Raw genomic sequence first — 17,005 nt, 5'->3', positions numbered from 1 at the left:
GCTACATGTAAATACAGTGCTGCACATTTTTCTAAAATTAATTAGTTACACAAAGAAAATAGTTCCCTGTTTCAAAATATGAGTGAAAACTGATTACTTACAATCTTTCATTTACAAAGAGCACAAAATGTTAGCATACAGCTTAATTAAAAATCATCAGGGTTCACTAGATATACTATGCTTAGAAATACAGCCTTGGCAAAAGATGTAAGATTACAGTGGATTGAGCAGTAAAAGGAATCCAGGATTTGCCAACTACAAATATGTATTATTGTTTCAAATATATTACAATTTAAATAATTTCTGTTGTTTCCTATAGCAAGTGACAGAAAAGTTCTTCATTAATTGACAAAATAATGCTAAAAATCAATTTAACGAGTTAATTGACACTGATTACTAATTTATTTTTTTAATCAAAATAATGAAACAATTAAGGTGATTTTTAATAATTTTTTGGCAAAAAATAAAAAAAAACCTGACATTTTCTTTTGGTAGGCCTTTTTGTCACAACAGAAATAAATTGAGAGGGGGGGCAGTTTTCCCTTGTAATATACAACCTTCAAACAGTTTTATTAAAAATTACTTTGGAACTTTGAGGTGTATTTAAATAAGACTAATGATGCTTGTCTGCTGTTTTGTCAAGTCATTATTCTGGAAAGTCAACTATATAAAATCATGTGCAGGTGGTGATTATGGTCTGGTCTTTTCTCTGTGTAAATGATGATTGTTTTGCAGTAGAACTGGCTTTTATAAACCATGCTGCATTTCCTTACCACAAATATCACACCATTCAGAGTAGTGCAGACTTTTCTTGGCAGTGGATAGGCATGTACAGGCTATAATGATGAGTTCTTCTTTGAAGATGTTGTCATGCTTTTGTTTTGGTGGTGGTTGGTTTTACTACATTTCTCTCCTGCTTTAGAATTTTCACATCCATAGAAAGAATTAGGCATCCATGGTTGAAGCTGTGTGATGACTTACATTCACCAAGGGTCAGACAAGTAGTTAATGTTGCCAGTGAGAGATAAGGCATTTTACTGCAATCATGAGAACAAGATGTGAGACAGTTGTATAGGATGCCTTGGCATATCCTTTTTTGTGACAGTGTCAACTCATGTCCTAGTCTAATATTTGAGAGGTGATCCACTCATTCAGCACCATGTGGCACACAATTTGCCTTTTCTGAATGAAACAGGCTCTTCAACAGAACAAATGCAACCTCATGCTGGAAGCCCAGGTCAAGGTGAAGAACAGTGAGGGTGTAATTCCCGTTTGACAGACGTCTCTGAACAAACATGGCTAAAAACATGTTTGGAAAGTATTTTATTTTATATTTTCTGTTGGTGGGTATAGATGCTTGAGCCATGGTTCTTACACTTGGATCCACAGTCAATCAAGTTTCTTAGTCCGTAATTAGAATATGGTTGAATGAATAGTCAATGCTATTCTCACCCCTTTTAAAATTTCTAATGAAAAATGATATAGGATTATAAATATTTAACATATCTAATACTACAGGCCTCTTTCTATGACAAATTCAAAACTTTGTACCATAAGGCACACATTTAGGAATAAAATATTAGCAAAAAATGAGGATCAAAGCATTATACATGGAAACAGAATAAATATTAGATGAGTGTCTCTGATACATTAAATATATCATATCCCTTGGTATCCATAAAGAATGTAGTATAGTCCCCTCAATAAACACTGAATGTGCTCAAGTCCCTAGTGCAGTATTTATATATAACATACCAATGCTCCCATATATTTTAAATCTACTTCAGGATGCTTTTAGGGAGATCCAATGGAAGACTCAGAATCTCTTTAGTGGATTTCCACTTTATGTCTTCTGCTTTCTGCCTTATCAATATCCATTTATTACTAATGGCCCCACTCTCTTCTGACCAAGGAGCATGTTTTTCCCCAGCAGAGAAAAGATAATAAAACCAATTCACATCCAACATCTAGTGATAATGTAAGCATGTGGGGGCATCCCATCAAATATTCAATATTGAAATACCACACACTCTCAATATACTTTCTTTATTGTAAGAGAACATCCTGGTGTAATTTTAGCAGCTTGTAGAATTCCAAGCATCATTCAAGTCACATCATAAAGGCAACTGACTTTGGGTCCTTAGAGCATAAAAAGATACATGACACACTAAAGGTGCAATATCTGACTTTAAGATCAGGAGGTAGAGAATATGATGGATTTTTTGTGTCAGCACAATGTGCTGGAAACTTCATGAATGAATAAAATGGTCCAGGAGACTTTGGAAATACTCTTTTGATCAATAAGCACAGATGACTGGTGTCTTTTAACCTCATTCCCTTTTGTGTGTACATTTTTATAATGCACCATGGTAGCAAAAAATACATGAGCTTCCATTGGATAATGACAGCCATGTTATATTTTTGGAGTATTATTTTTATTTTACTTAACACTTCACAGAATTAGTATTGTACTTATCATTATTCAGTTTTAAATATGAGGTCTTTAAATCAAAGAGAGGTTAAGTGACTTCTGGAAGCTCATTGGTCTTGATTGTGTTGCAGAGAAAATATTTCAATACAATTATGTATGATTCTTTCTAAGCCTTGCACATAACTACCAAGAAATAATTGTTATGGTAATCTGGAATAGTAGATGAGGACTTAATGATCATCTGAAGAGTGCAAAGGTGGAAACTTTGACCTTTGAAATATTAAGATGTAGCCTTGCTATTTTCAACAGAAGTTGTTGATTGTATAGAAATGGAGGATTGGATTTACTGGTTTAAAATTGAAGTTGTCAATGACACTCAATTCCTTTAACCTGTTGAGAGAGATATACACAAATAGAACTGATGACCAAGCACTTTTGGGAGATATTTAGGATCCATAATTTTGTATGCCCTGAATGCATGCTGAACCCCTTAACTTCTGTGTGAGATAAGGAATTTGCCCCACATCTTGGTCAGATTTGGAAATCAGCTGAATGCTTGGTAGCTGAAAGTATAGCCAGTGTAAAAGCCAAATTTACTTTATTTTTATTTGGGTAAATTCATTGCAGAGTGAATTTTATTCCATCAAAAAACAAGCTATTTGAAAAGAATTGGAGCATTAGTTGACAATGAAAGAAATTGCTCCAAGGCATTTTTTTCCATTCTTTCCCCATCTACTGCCTGTATTTCCTCTTACTGTTAACAATGCTGTTAACTAGAAAGGAGCAATAGCTGACTTTAAGACCAGAAGTAGAGTAATATGATGTTTCTTGTCAGCACAATATGCTGGAAACTTTATATATGAACAAAATGGTCCAGGAGTCTTTGGAAACACTATTTTGATCAATAAGCATAGATCCCTGCTGTCTTTCACCCTCATTCCTTTTTGTGTGCACTAAAATATTGGATTCTGTCCTTGTCAGCTCCTCTTTTTAAAGTCATTTGTGTTGTAACTTCTCCTATCTGCAAATTCACAGTGTGTGTTAGAGAAATTGACTTCTGGGCACTGTTACTGCTGGGATGAACCCTAAGTGGCAGCCCAGTCTCTAGGAAAGCAGTCTATTTGAAGGTGCAATGCCACAAAAGAGCTTCATCTATGTTTCCATAGTGCTAAAATACAAAGATGTGTTCTCTGCCTTAGTCTGATGAATGAGAAACTACTCACTGTTAATATTATTTTAATTGTGTTTTTTTTTCAAGTTTATATTAGATGGGTAAATGTTATCAATTTGCACATAAACTAATAATTCTAACAGTTTCTCCTTTGGAATAAATTTTGTTTATTTCTAACAAACCTCATTAAGTAAAATTACCCATAATCAAAGAACTTAAATTCTGTTGGGTATATAACCAGAATTTTATGTATCAAAATTATGTACTAAATCTAAAATGTTTGAAGCAATGTTTTTTCTTTCTTTATACTTGTCTTCCCCACAAATGAAGTTTTTCTGCAAACCCATGGGATAGACAATTCTTTTTCTAATCCTAATAATCTCTGTTTCTGTCTATTTCCACTGATCACAACCTGAGCAAATGAAAATGCTAAAATATCTTTATAAATTAATAGAATAGTGCTCTTCATCACCTACCATGTTTACTTACTCTTGTAGGTACCATGAGGGATGCAGTGTACAGACTTGGGGGCCATCCTTCAGGTGGTTTGGTGATCTATCAGGGAAAGGCAGATGTGTGCATGGAAACTATAAATAATAAATTAATTGTGTGGAAAGTTAAAGCATTTTCTTATAAAACATGCTTTCCCTCCACTGTGCATCTCTGATTTCACTGCTACAGTTGTTCACCACTTTGGGACAATCATAGATGTCACTCCCATGCTTTTTCTTTTCTGGAATACTGGGGGTTGAACTTTGGGGCTCATGCTTCCTAAGCAGGCACTCTATGACTTGAGCCATGCCTCCAGCCTGTCCTACACTTCATTTCCACCTAATTGATGTGCATTTATAGCTGTCATTTTTACTTTTCACATCTAATCCACCCAGTATTTGTGAGCAGAATAGTTTTCCGATAAGAACTTTTCTATTGTAGAAAAGTTCAGTTTAAAGCTGAATGACATTTTAACAATCTCGTTTAGAACTGCACCTTCCTCATCTTTGTAACCACAGCACTTGAATTATCACATGATGAAAGCAGTTATTTTCATTTGCTAGCTTGGGTAGCTGAAGTTCTCCCTCAATGCTTTTCCATTCTTTCAATGATCTACTCAAAATTTCTGACACTGAAGTGTAGGTCCATTATTATCTGTATCCAATTTACATATCAATACTTTTTTAGGGGAGTGCTTCTGGGGTTTGAATTTAGGACTCATGCTAGATAGACACGTGTTCTACCACTTGAGCTCCACCTTCAGCCCTTTTGCTCTGGTTATTTTGGATATAGGTTCTTGCTTTCTGCTCAGGTCAACCTGGACTATATTAGACTTTCTGTTGAGATGGAGTCTCAGACACCTACTTGTTGGTGATAGGAGGATAATAAAGTCTCCCACTACCACTGTGTGAAGTTTCTTTTTAGAAACTTCAGAGTATGTTTGATGACATTGGTTGCATAAAGGTTGATAATTGTTATTTCCTTTTGGTGTATTTCTCCTTTTATTTGTGTGGAGTGTCTTTCTTTATCTCATTTTATCAATGTAAATTTGAAGTTTATTTTGTCCAAGATAAGTATTGCTACTTCTGCCTGTTTTCGGGAGCCATTGGCTTGGTAAATATTCTTCCAGCCTCTCACCCTAAGCAAGTGCTTATTTCTATCAATGAGATGGGTCTCCAGTAAACAACAGATTGTTGGATCTTCCTTTTCAATCCAGTTTGCCAAACGGTGTCTTTTGATGGGGTTGTTAAGTCCATTAACATTCAGTGTTAATATTGATAGGTATGTGATGAATCCTGTCATTTAGTTGTCTTAATTATTTTAGGGTTTCATTGTGTGTAGCTAAATCAATGTTATTCTATATGTTCTTGCTTTTTCTTTTCCTGTACTTTGGTACTGCCTGCCCTTTCATGGTTATGTTGGTTTCCACTTTCTGTGTGCAGAATCCCTTGAACAATCTTTTGAGGTGGTGGCTTGGTGGTCATATATTGTTTTAGTTTCTGCTTATCATGAAAGACTTTTATTGTCCATCTATTTTGAATGATAGTTTTGCTGAGTAAAATATCCTAGTGTTGAAGGTATTTTCATTCAGTGCCCAGAATACCTCACTCCATGCTCTTCTTGCTTTTATGTTTTCTGTTGAGAAATCTGCTATGATTTTGATGGGTTTACCTTTGTATGTTATTTGTTTTTTCTGTCTTACAACCTTCAATATTCTTTCTCTATTCCTTGTGCTTGTTGTTTTAATGATAATATGTCCTGGGATAGTTCTATTTTGGTCAAGTCTATTTGGTGTCCTGGAGGCTTTCTGTACCTGAATGGGCATAACTTTCTCAAAATTTGTGAAATTTTCTGTTATGATTTTATTGAATATATTATGTATTCCTTTTGCTTGCACCTCTTCTTCTTCAATCCCCATGATTCTCAGGTTTGGTCTTTTTATGGAATTGGTGAGTTCCTGCATATTCCTTTTGCAGGTCTTGAGTTGTTTGCACAACAGCTCTGCAGTTTTTTTTATAATTTCCATTTTATCTTCAAGTTCTGAGATTCTGTCTTCCAATTGTTCTAGTCTGCTGAAATGGCCTTCCATTGTGTTTTGTGTTTCTGTTTCATTCTTTTTTCTGAGGTTTTCAATATCATGGGTCACTTCCTCTTTAATATTGTCTATTTTCAGCTTTAATTCATTTATCTCTTCATTTATATTGTTCTCTGTTTCACTTTGGTGTTTATTTAGGGATCCTATGAGATCATTTATTTGTTTCTGTATCTTCTCATATTCTTTGTCTTTGGTGCCTTGAAATTTCCTGAGTGCCTCTTATGCTTTTTGGTTAACCATGTCTGGTAACATCTCTGTAAAATTTTCAATGATTACTTGCAGGATTTCTTTTTTGAGGATGTTCTTGTGGAAATTGTTGGATTCCTTGTCATCATTTATCTTTGTTTTGTTGGAACCCGGAACTTCATGTCCCTCTGAATCCTGTATTAAATTATTATTGGTGGGGAATGGTTTCCATCCCTTTTTCATATTCCCATCACTCTACTTGGTACTCTACAACTATGTTCTTGATAGGCTAGTTGGTGGTTTCAGTCACCTGTTTTTTCCCTTGCTTTAATTTTGTTTTGTGGCTGTGTTGGGTTTTTAGCTAAATGTTTGTGTGCTATTTCTGTCCCTGATCTGGGGCAATTTAGTATTAAGTAATTCACAGTAATAAAACTAACAACAACAACAGCAATAAAAAAATGAAATCAGTGGGGAGAGATGAACAAACAAACAAGAAACAAAGTAAACAACAACAAATAAAACCCTCCAGATTCAGGAATAATAGAATTTCAATCTTAGTTTATGTTCTGATGTTACTCCTCCAGTATTCAGTCCTAGTGTTGGTATTTAAGCAGAAGTTCTGTGGTAGTAGTCTCAGTAGGTGGTTGTCCTGTGGTTAGTGTTTTCTTTTTTTGTTGTTCTGTCTTTCAGCAGCAGCTGCTTGTTCAGCTCCTCCCTTAGTGAGGTGTGGCAGTTTAAGCCTGCATGCTGTCCTCAGTCAGGTTCAGAAGATCAGCTCTGTATCCCACCAGCTGTCCTACTTTGGAGTTGGATTTTTGCTGTGCTTTTTTACTGGGGGCTTGTTTCTTTGTCTTGCCCCATTTCCCTGGGGCAAGGTCAATGGTCTGTCAGCCAGCTCCTCTGCTGTCAGCATATTGTGATGGTTTGCTGTTTGTTCCTCAACCCTGCAGAGCAGTCTGACTTTGGGTGCTGCTCACTGGCCCAGGAGATCAGCCTATCACCAGCTTGCTGTAGGCCCTCCTGTCTTTCCAGCCATTTGTTTACTGACAGTTTGCATGGAGATAAGCTCCTTGCCCATTCCCCTTTCTCTAGTACTGTGTTTCTGCCCCCTGCAGTGTGCCCTACTTTTCAGTTTGTTGTTCAGTATTTTTTTTTTCTAGGAGAGTGGTCAGTCTGCACAGAGGCTGTGCTGGTTTATCCCAAAGTGGCTTGGAGAATACTGCATGATGCTTGGCACTCACCTGTTTGGACTGCTGAAGATCTCCCAAGCAGGTTTGGAGCTGGCAACTGGTGGTAGCAGCAGCCCACCTGTTTTCTCAGTGAAATGTGGCATGGAGAAGCCTTTCATGAGCTAGGGGTTCAGGGGTTCAGGGTGTTGAAGTTTCAAATCTCCTTAGTGCTTCACCTTCACCAAGTGTGACTCCAGCATCTCAGCAAGGTCGCTGATTTACAGAGCTCATGCTGTCTGCCTCTGCACCCAGTTGTCATTTTGGAATCCCCCAATTTCCTTTATTTTTTTATGAATTTTCAGCTCCAAGGGAAAATCCAGCTTGAATTGAGCTATATAGCATGTTCCAAAACACAGTTAGTGAGAAGCAATAAAATCTGGTGTTCCATGCACAGTGAGGTGACTAAGAAGTCACAATAACTGGTAAATACATAGATATATAATAGATAGATTGATAGATAGACATACTAATGTGTCTATAAATGCATATACACACATATTTTGAATGAAAACCAAGAACACAGGAGCTCAAAGTCTTCAAACATGAAGACATGATGAAACGCAAATTATGACTACCTTAGTTCAGTCACCACATGGTGCTCTGTGCATGTACAGTGATATCACACTGCAATCCATTAATTAATATGTGGAATTCATGCATGTTAATAAAAATTAAGATAAATGAATAAAATTTTCTGTCTTAAAAGAAAGTTATTTAAATAATAATGTAAATTTCTTCAAGTGTTTAGAGTTTACCAACCACCTCTCATTTATATCTTGGGACCTTGGTGACTTACTGCAGAGGGAGGGTTAGGTCATAAACAGTAGATGATATGGGACATTTTTATGAAATGATTTTTCTGCATCCTCGATGATGAGTTGTATTCTCATTTTTAGCTACTTGCTACCATGTCAGTGTACTGATTGATATTTCACTAGTAATCCATCCTAGCTTCCTTAGACTATATACCAATTAATTATTATATGTTATCTTTTTTATGTAATAGTTAAACTCACATTAATAAAATTTGTCTAGTATTTGTGCATCTTCAAGAGTGTGCTTTCTTTTAGTGATTTCAAACTTTTGGAACTTTATATTTGTGGTCCATTCTGAATTAATTTTTGTACAAGGTGAGATATAGGGACTCACATCACTCTTCTCCCTATACCTATTTGTTGGAAATTCTGTCTTTTCTCCAATATATGTTTTTTCAGCTTTGTCAAAAAAAAATATGGTTTTAGCTGTGTGGGCTTATTTCTTGATCTTCTATTGTATTCTATTGGTCTATATGTCTGTTTTTGTGTCAGTACCATGATGTTTTTGTTACTGTAGCTCTATATTTTAATTTAAAGTCAGGTATTATAATGCCTCAAGCATTGCTCCTTCTGCTCAGAATTCCTTTGATTATTTGGAATCTCTTACAATTATGCTTTTAGGACTGATTTTTCTATTTCTGTGGTAAATGACCCTGCTATTTTAGGGGAATTTCATGGAATGTATAGATCACTTTTGTTAGTATAGCCACTTCCATAATATTATTTCTGCCAATCTATGAACATGGGAGATCTTTCCATCTTCTAGTGTCTTCTATTTACTTATTCAAGATTTTTTTTAGTTTTCCTTGGAAAGTTTTTGGCTCCTTTGTTAGATTATTCCTAAGTACTTAATATTTTTTATGCTGTTGCAAATATGACTGTTTTCCCAATTTCTTTCTCAGACTGCTAATTATTGGTATAAAGAAGCTACTGACTTTTCTATGTTTATGGTATATCCTGCTGCTTTGGCAACAGTATTTATCAGATTTAAGAGTTTTGGTGCAGTTGTTAGGATCTTCTAAGTATAGGATCATATTATCTGTAAGTAGGAATAACTTCTTACTTTCCTATTTGTGTCTCTTTTATTTTTTTTCTCTTGTGTTTTTGCTCTGGATAATGATTTGAGCACTGTGTTGCACAAGAGTAGAGAGAATGGAGATCCTTGTCTTATTTCTGGCTTTAGAGGAAATGCTTTCAGTTTTTCTTTATTAAGAAGATTATGGGTGTAGGTTTTAAATGCAGTATTTATTATGCTAAACTATTTCCTTTTGTTCCTAATATGACCAGGTTATTTTTTTAATCATGAAAGGGTGTTGAGTTTTGTTTTTTCTTCATTATTGAAATATCATATAATTTTTGCACTGTATACTATTTAAGTACTGCATTACATTTATTGTTTCACATATGCTGAACTGTACATGCATTCCTGGAATGAAACCAACTTGACCATGGTTTATGATCTTTTTAATGTGCTGTTGAATTTTGTTTCCAAGTAGTTCATTGAGAATTTTTTGTGTTCATATTCATCAGGAAATTGGCCTTTAATTTTCTTTTTCTTGTCTCCTTAAATGGTTTGAGTGCAAGCATAATACTGGCTTCACAGAATGAGTTTTATATTATTATCTCCATTTCTACTTTATGGAATAGTTTGAGGAGCATTGGTTTTAGCTCTTGTTTAAAGTTCTGGTAGAATTCAACAGAGAATCTATTAGATCATGGGCTTTCCTTTGTTGGGAGACTCTTTTTCAGTACTTTAATTTCATTGGTTGTTGTAGATGTGTTTAGGTGGTTTATATTCTCCTGGTTCAATTTTGGTACATCATATGCATCTAGAAATTTGACCATTTCATTAATCTGGGTTTTCTGCCTCTTTTTCTTTTCTAGTTTAGCTAAGGGTTTGTCAATCTCATTTATCATTTTTAGAACCAACTTCTTCCTTCATTGATTGTATTATTCCTTTTGTCTCCATTTTATTAATGTGTGCCATGATCTTTATATTTCTTTCTGTCTGTTGCTTTTGGTTTTGACTTGTCCTTTTTTCTCTAAAACATTGAGGCATATCATTATATTTTTTGGCACCTCTTTGATTTTTTAATGAAGGCCTCATTACTATAACCTGTGACATTAGCACTATATTTTCTGTGTCCCAAATGTTTGGGTAAATTTTGTTTTCATTTTAATTTGATTCTTGGAATTTTCTACTTTTCTCTGATATCCATAGATCATTCAAGAAACAATTGTTTGATTTCCATGTGTTTGAATGTTTTCTAAAGTTTCTCTTGCTACTAATTTCTAATTTTATCACCTTATGGTCTGAAAAATGTAAGAAATTATTTCATTTTTCAGCCATTTGTTACTACTGGCTTTTATATACTAAAATATGGTCTATTTTGTAGAACACTGTATATTGCTGAGAAGAATGTGCAAGTATTTTACCATGTAAGCCACACCCCAATCCTTTTACTTGTTTTATTTGTTTTTTGGACAGGTTCTCATGTTTGTCTTTGTCCAGGTTGATGTCAAGCTGTGATCCTCTTACCTTTGTCTCCCAAGTAGCTGGAACCACAGGCATGCACCATGTCACCTAGCTTGTTTTTGAGGTAGGATTTCACTAACTTTTGTCTGGCCAGGCTGGCAATGGCAAACTTTCTACTCCACATCTTGAGTAGCCAGGATTACAGAAATATAACACCATACCTGGTTTAGTCTGTTGAGCAGCTTAAAGTGGTTTTGTTGAAGCTTGGTTTTGGAATTGCTTAGATACTAAGATAACATTTATCTTAGTACAGGTTCATATTTTTAAGGATACACCTCCTACTGAGTGATTTGTGTACCTCAGATACTTAATGAGGTTTGTCCACTTTGCTTGGCCTGAAACTGCAGGGTCTGTCATTGCACACAACCTTTAGCGTTCATCCCACTCTCAACCCAGTAAATGCATATTAAGTTTGTGCATGTTATGTTAAACTTCTCTTAGCTATTCAAGGCACCAATATTCAAGCCATGTGCATGTTCTCCAACCATATTTTAATGTGATATCCCTAGAAGTTTTTTCTATAAGAATCTATAGAGATAATTTCTGTTCCTTTTCCAGCTTTGCAATACTACATTTTATGGCTACATTGTATTTTATTAAACCAGTACTTTATTGATAGACATTTTAATTGTATCTGCAATTTAGCATTTAAAAATAGTGTCATAAGGAATATTATCATGCATATATTTAATTATTTGTTTACATTTTTGCAGTTTATCAGAATCTACATTCCTAGAATTGGGAATTCTGTGTCAAGGGGTAAAGACATATATAGTTTTATAAGTTATATCAAATTCTCATTTATGGCTACTATGTAAACTAATTTGCATTTCCACTAGTAATATATAAGCTAAACATACTTAGTGAAAAGCCCATTTATATTTCAAAAGTGATAGGGAAAAGGAAATAACAGTAAAATATAGAATAAGAGGAAAATACCTTGAAAAAATTCTATTTGGAATCAAAAAGTAGCCATTGCTTTGAAAAATAAATTATGTTCAATCCATTATTTTAAAATTGCATAAATGAATACAGAAAGTTAATTTATTCTGCAGTATTTCTTAGAGATCATGCATTTCTCCTTAAGTGGTGATTCATAAATAAAATGTTTTGTAATGTGATCTACTAACATTTTTAAAACTATTTAAATATTAACATAGTCATGGATAGCAGGTTCTTCACAATAAACCAGTTTAAGAAATATTGCATCAAAATGTTCCTTGGCTGTATAATTTTATCATAGTAATCAATTTTTCCAGCCCCAAGAATTATTCTCTTGTATCTATTTGAACTCATCTTAATTAGGAAGTAGGTGTTTCCAGCCTTCTCTGACAGCAGCTGTCAGCTATGACTGGATATTGATGATCAGGAAGGTGACAGACTGTTTAATGCAGCCAAAGACTACCACAATGAGAAGTTTTGTGGAGAGTCAACATCCACACTTTATTTCACTGCACTTGAAAATTAGATGTATTTTCATAAGAAGACATAGAAAGCATCCACTCAGGCAGCTATACCATAAATACCTTAGACTGGGGTATAAACAATAGAAGTTAATTTCATACAGTTCTGGAGGATGACAAGTCCAATTATGGGGCACCAGCATATTCAAATTTTGGTGAGGACTCAAGTCCTCATAGATGGCTTCCTTCTCACTGTAATCTCACATGGCAAAAGGTGTAGAGGATCTGACTAGGTTCACATTCATATGTGCACTAATCTCATTCATGGAAGTTCCACCCTTATGACCTACCTAATCACTTCCCAGAACCTCCACCTCTTAATGCTGTCATCGCAGGAATTAGGATTTCTACACATGAATCCAGGGCACATAAACACTCACTCTATTACAAGAATGGTTTGCATATTTCTAGAATAACATCATGCACATGGAAATAGGCATATGTGCAGCTAGGCCCTATGATATCTGTTGAAGAGCCATTATTTGTGATCAAGTGATTTGTTGAAACCAACATGAGATATTAATGAACAAATACATCATATGCTTTCATTTTCACTGTCTATTCTTAAATGAGACAATACACCATGAAGTTTTATATATCATAATCTCCAGTATAACATCCAAGTAAAATAGGAGAATGATTACACTTTTTTTACAAAGTGTAAACTTTTGTTTTTATAAATTGTAGGATACATAAAGGAAAGGGAATCTTAGCAAGAGATACAGATGCATATGTTTGTTAGAAGTATAAAAGCATAAATTGAGTATTTGGTTTCAAATTATATATAAATTACTTAACACTGAGTTTAAAATCCAGGAAGTATAAAATGAATAAACCAATAATGTATAAATGCTAATTCTGTTCAAGCTATATTTTTTCCTAGATAAGTCACTATGTTTTATTAAAAATATAAATAAAGAAGAAAAAATGAAGAAAAATAAAAGACCTAATGGTAGATGGAATTTTTAATTATTTTTGTTTAAGTGAAATCCCTGAATAATTTTTACCTGTCTATAGATTTAAAATTCTGAAAAACAATTGGATTGAAAAAACAACTTCTTGAATAAAATCATAGCATAAATACTTTTCACAAACACACAATACCCTCAGCAAATTTTGCTTATCTTACACATGGAAACTGCCATGGGAGAGTTTATGGAGTTAAATTTTTACCAACTAGATATTCAAAAATATCTACAGGCGAAGAGCAGTTGTGGCATCACTACAAAGGAGGATGCTAAAAGGACCAGAATATTATTAAATAAAATGAGAAATTAAAATTCACTGTACCTCTAGGTAGTGGATATAATAGGATATCAAGGTTAGTTTCCTGATACTGATAACTGTATTTTTATAGAACAAGTTATTGTTTCTATGAAACATACTTAAGTATGTTTAAAAACATGCTTAAGTATCGTAAAGCGAAAACAGATCTGGAACTTAATCTTAGATGGTTTAGGAAAATGAATTTTAGCTGGTACTCAGAATAATGACACATAGATAGTAAAATGTTGACATCTGAGGCTGTGAGTAAAGGGTACATGAAAATTCTTATAAGTGTCCTGGAACTTTTCTGTAAACAAAATCTATGTGAAAATAAGAAGCTTAAAGAAGAGAAATGTTATAACAAGCTGTGACATTTTATTTACTGATTATAAAGGTTACCCTGATGAAATATTTACATAAAGCAGCGGTTCTATTTTTATTGTAGGCATTCTCATCACAGTTACTACACCCTAAGAATTCCCTAATTTAGTGAAAAAGTATATATCTGCAAAACAACAAAAAATAGACCAAAATAGTCCTTTATTCTCTCATACCGTATACACACATATGCACAAATGTAGAAATATATACACAGAATCATGAATGCACATGCATTCACATACTTGAATGATTTTCTGTATGTTTATATGTGTACGTGTCTATCAAGCAAGACAGAATGTTTATCTCCAGCAGGGGGTTATTTTTAATTTTTGACCTTCTGCATGGTGGCCGCGGTGCTTCCAGACGAGGCGTGCTGGGCTCTCAGCAGCTTAGGGTCACGGTGGCCGGGGCCAGGCTGGCGAGCCCGGTAAAGAGGAGGACCGGACTAAAGTGGAGTTCGAGACTAGAGAGGAGGCAGACCTGATGCCCACGTTCCACACCTGGGTCCTGCAGGAGGACTGTTGCATGGCCTCTATGCCTAGTGTTTTGAAAAACCAACATCAAGCTATCAAGCAAATAATTAAAGAAGGAGGTTTCATTGCAGTCTCAATCCAGCACAGGCAAGATGGTCACCTTCAGAATCTCAGTCCTCCGTGTGTTTGGACATTCAGGTTTGAGGAGCACAGGCTTTGATCTTGGCTGCAACAGGAGAGGTAGCTGTACGGATCCAAACGTCCAGCTTGCACTGGGGACAAACACTGTGCAGTGCCAGGCCTGCATCGGGCACCACAAATGGGGAGGACATCCAAAACTGGACTGTGGACAGCATGTCGTCGAAGGCAGCCAGGGCATGTCTTTGACGTGATTCGAGGCAGAAGTTCAAGGATATGTGCTATCAAGATGCTGGGTTTAGATTAGGCTGATGAAATGTTGAATAAAGGTTCCAAAGAGCAGATCTACGATGTGCACAGGCACCTGCCTCCAGCCACACAAGTGGTCCTCATCAGTACCATGCTGCCCCACAAGATCCTGGAGTTATGAACAACTTCATGACGGACCCCATCTGCATCCTGGTGAAGCGGGATGAATTGACCCTGAAAGGCATCGAGCAGTTTTTTGTGGCAGTGGAAAGAGAGGAGTGGAAATTCGATACCCTGTGTGACCTCTGTGACACACTGACAATCATTTAGGCACTCATTTTTTGCCAAACCAAAGGGAAGGTTGACTGGCTGACAGTGAAAATGTGGTAAACCGTGTCCTTAATTCATGGATCTATGCCCCCAAAAGAGTGAGAGTCCCTCACCCGGCGAGTGCTCATTTCCACAGACATCTGGGCCCGTAGGCTGGACGTTCCTCATCATCATAGACAACTGTACATACAAATGATCAGGTGTTCAGGTTGTTACGTCCAGAAGGTTGTGGCCATTAAATTTATAAAAAATGATGACATGTCATACTAAGAGACATTGAGCAATGCTAGTCTACTCACATCGACGACACGCCCGTGAATGTTGCTGATCTGATCTGAAGATGGTGCTCCCTGTTTTGTACTCCAGTGTGGAAATATTTAGAGGCAGGTCTCTTAGGGGTTTATGTGAACTCTTCTCAGCTCCCCAGGAAAAGCCTGAGCATTCTACATTCTTTTATTACCCACATGTGAATAATACATTGCTCTAAGTCTCTTTCATTAAACATATGAAGTTTTTCCATTGGGGGGAGGCAGGGAGAGGGGAGGAATTATTTTTCAAAGTGTATTTTATCTGGAGTCCCATGTATGTTAATTATTTATTGTGTTTGTGAGTGTGTAGTAGGATTATAGTTTTACAGTGTATAAGAAAAAGACACATCTAAAGAAGTGAGTATAAATGAATGTTTAAGTGTGTAACTGTTGGAGAATGGATACTTATTATGGTCATACTGACTTCCAAGTAATTTGAGTCCATGTTCACATTCCTTACTAAGCTGTTGGAACTCTGATTGATCTTCCACATCTCATCAGTTCACAAGTTATTCTCAAAATCTGCTGTACACGTCAGGGATGACAGCAAGTGGATTCTTAACTTTGTGATTTCCCATATGATACTATTTTTCCTAAGATAGTTTTTATATTTGGGTTTTATAGCAATGATCTTATTTTGCAAATATATATTTGTTGCTGTTTAATTTTTTTAAGCTGGTTGGTCTCACTGGAATATAATCACAGAATAAAAATATATCTGGTATTTTCTTTATTTCAAATTCAATACCAACTTCTATCACACACAGTGGGTTCAGATAATGTGTATTTTTGAGGGCAACAATAAATAAAATGACATTGTTAACTTTGTCTTTGAACTTGCCTTCAGACTCTGGTATGTACTGCAAAGGACTCTGATGACTGTTTCTATCCATCTTGATCATTTAGGAATTTAGGGTGTATGTATACAATAGGATGTAATGTATGTATTTCTTATTTAGAATAAGCACATAGTTCTACAGATCCTGAAAGTAATTTTTGAAAATAAACTTTAAACAAGTGTGGGTATATGCAGTGTTGTATAAATAAGTGAATCATATTACATGACTGCTGATGTGGCCATATTGAAAAATTGAGCAATTATTTGTATACTACACTGTAAGACATTTTATTTCACTTTAAACTTTTATACACATAGTGTTGATTTCAATACATAGCCTATTATCACATCTATTTCATGTGTGGGAAAAAAAACCTATCACACCAAGTGATAATAAATAATCTGCAAACATGCAGATTATTTAAAATTTGCAAGGCTTTTCACCTATTGCAAATCAAAACATTATTTCCTAAGAAAATTTTTTAAATAAAGAGAAAGAATTATGAATAATTGCTAAAATCATTTAAATCTTTAAATGCTGAACATTTCATTGGATTGTTATTATCATTATCTCAAGAAATTTAATATTTCTGGCTTGGATAAC

At 35.1% G+C, this 17,005-nt stretch overlaps 1 pseudogene; it reads left to right on the top strand.

Annotated features, from left to right (window-relative positions):
• LOC109703200 (eukaryotic initiation factor 4A-III-like) overlaps positions 1-15,593 on the top strand; it is a 41,781-nt pseudogene extending 26,188 nt beyond the window's left edge.
• The last annotated feature ends 1,412 nt before the right edge of the window (positions 15,594-17,005 follow it).

This window comes from Castor canadensis, chromosome 15 (assembly GCF_047511655.1).
Source record: "Castor canadensis chromosome 15, mCasCan1.hap1v2, whole genome shotgun sequence".
Lineage (NCBI taxonomy): Eukaryota > Metazoa > Chordata > Mammalia > Rodentia > Castoridae > Castor > Castor canadensis.
Note: the sequence above shows the minus strand (reverse complement) of the source record. Positions and strands in the feature narration are given on the sequence as shown.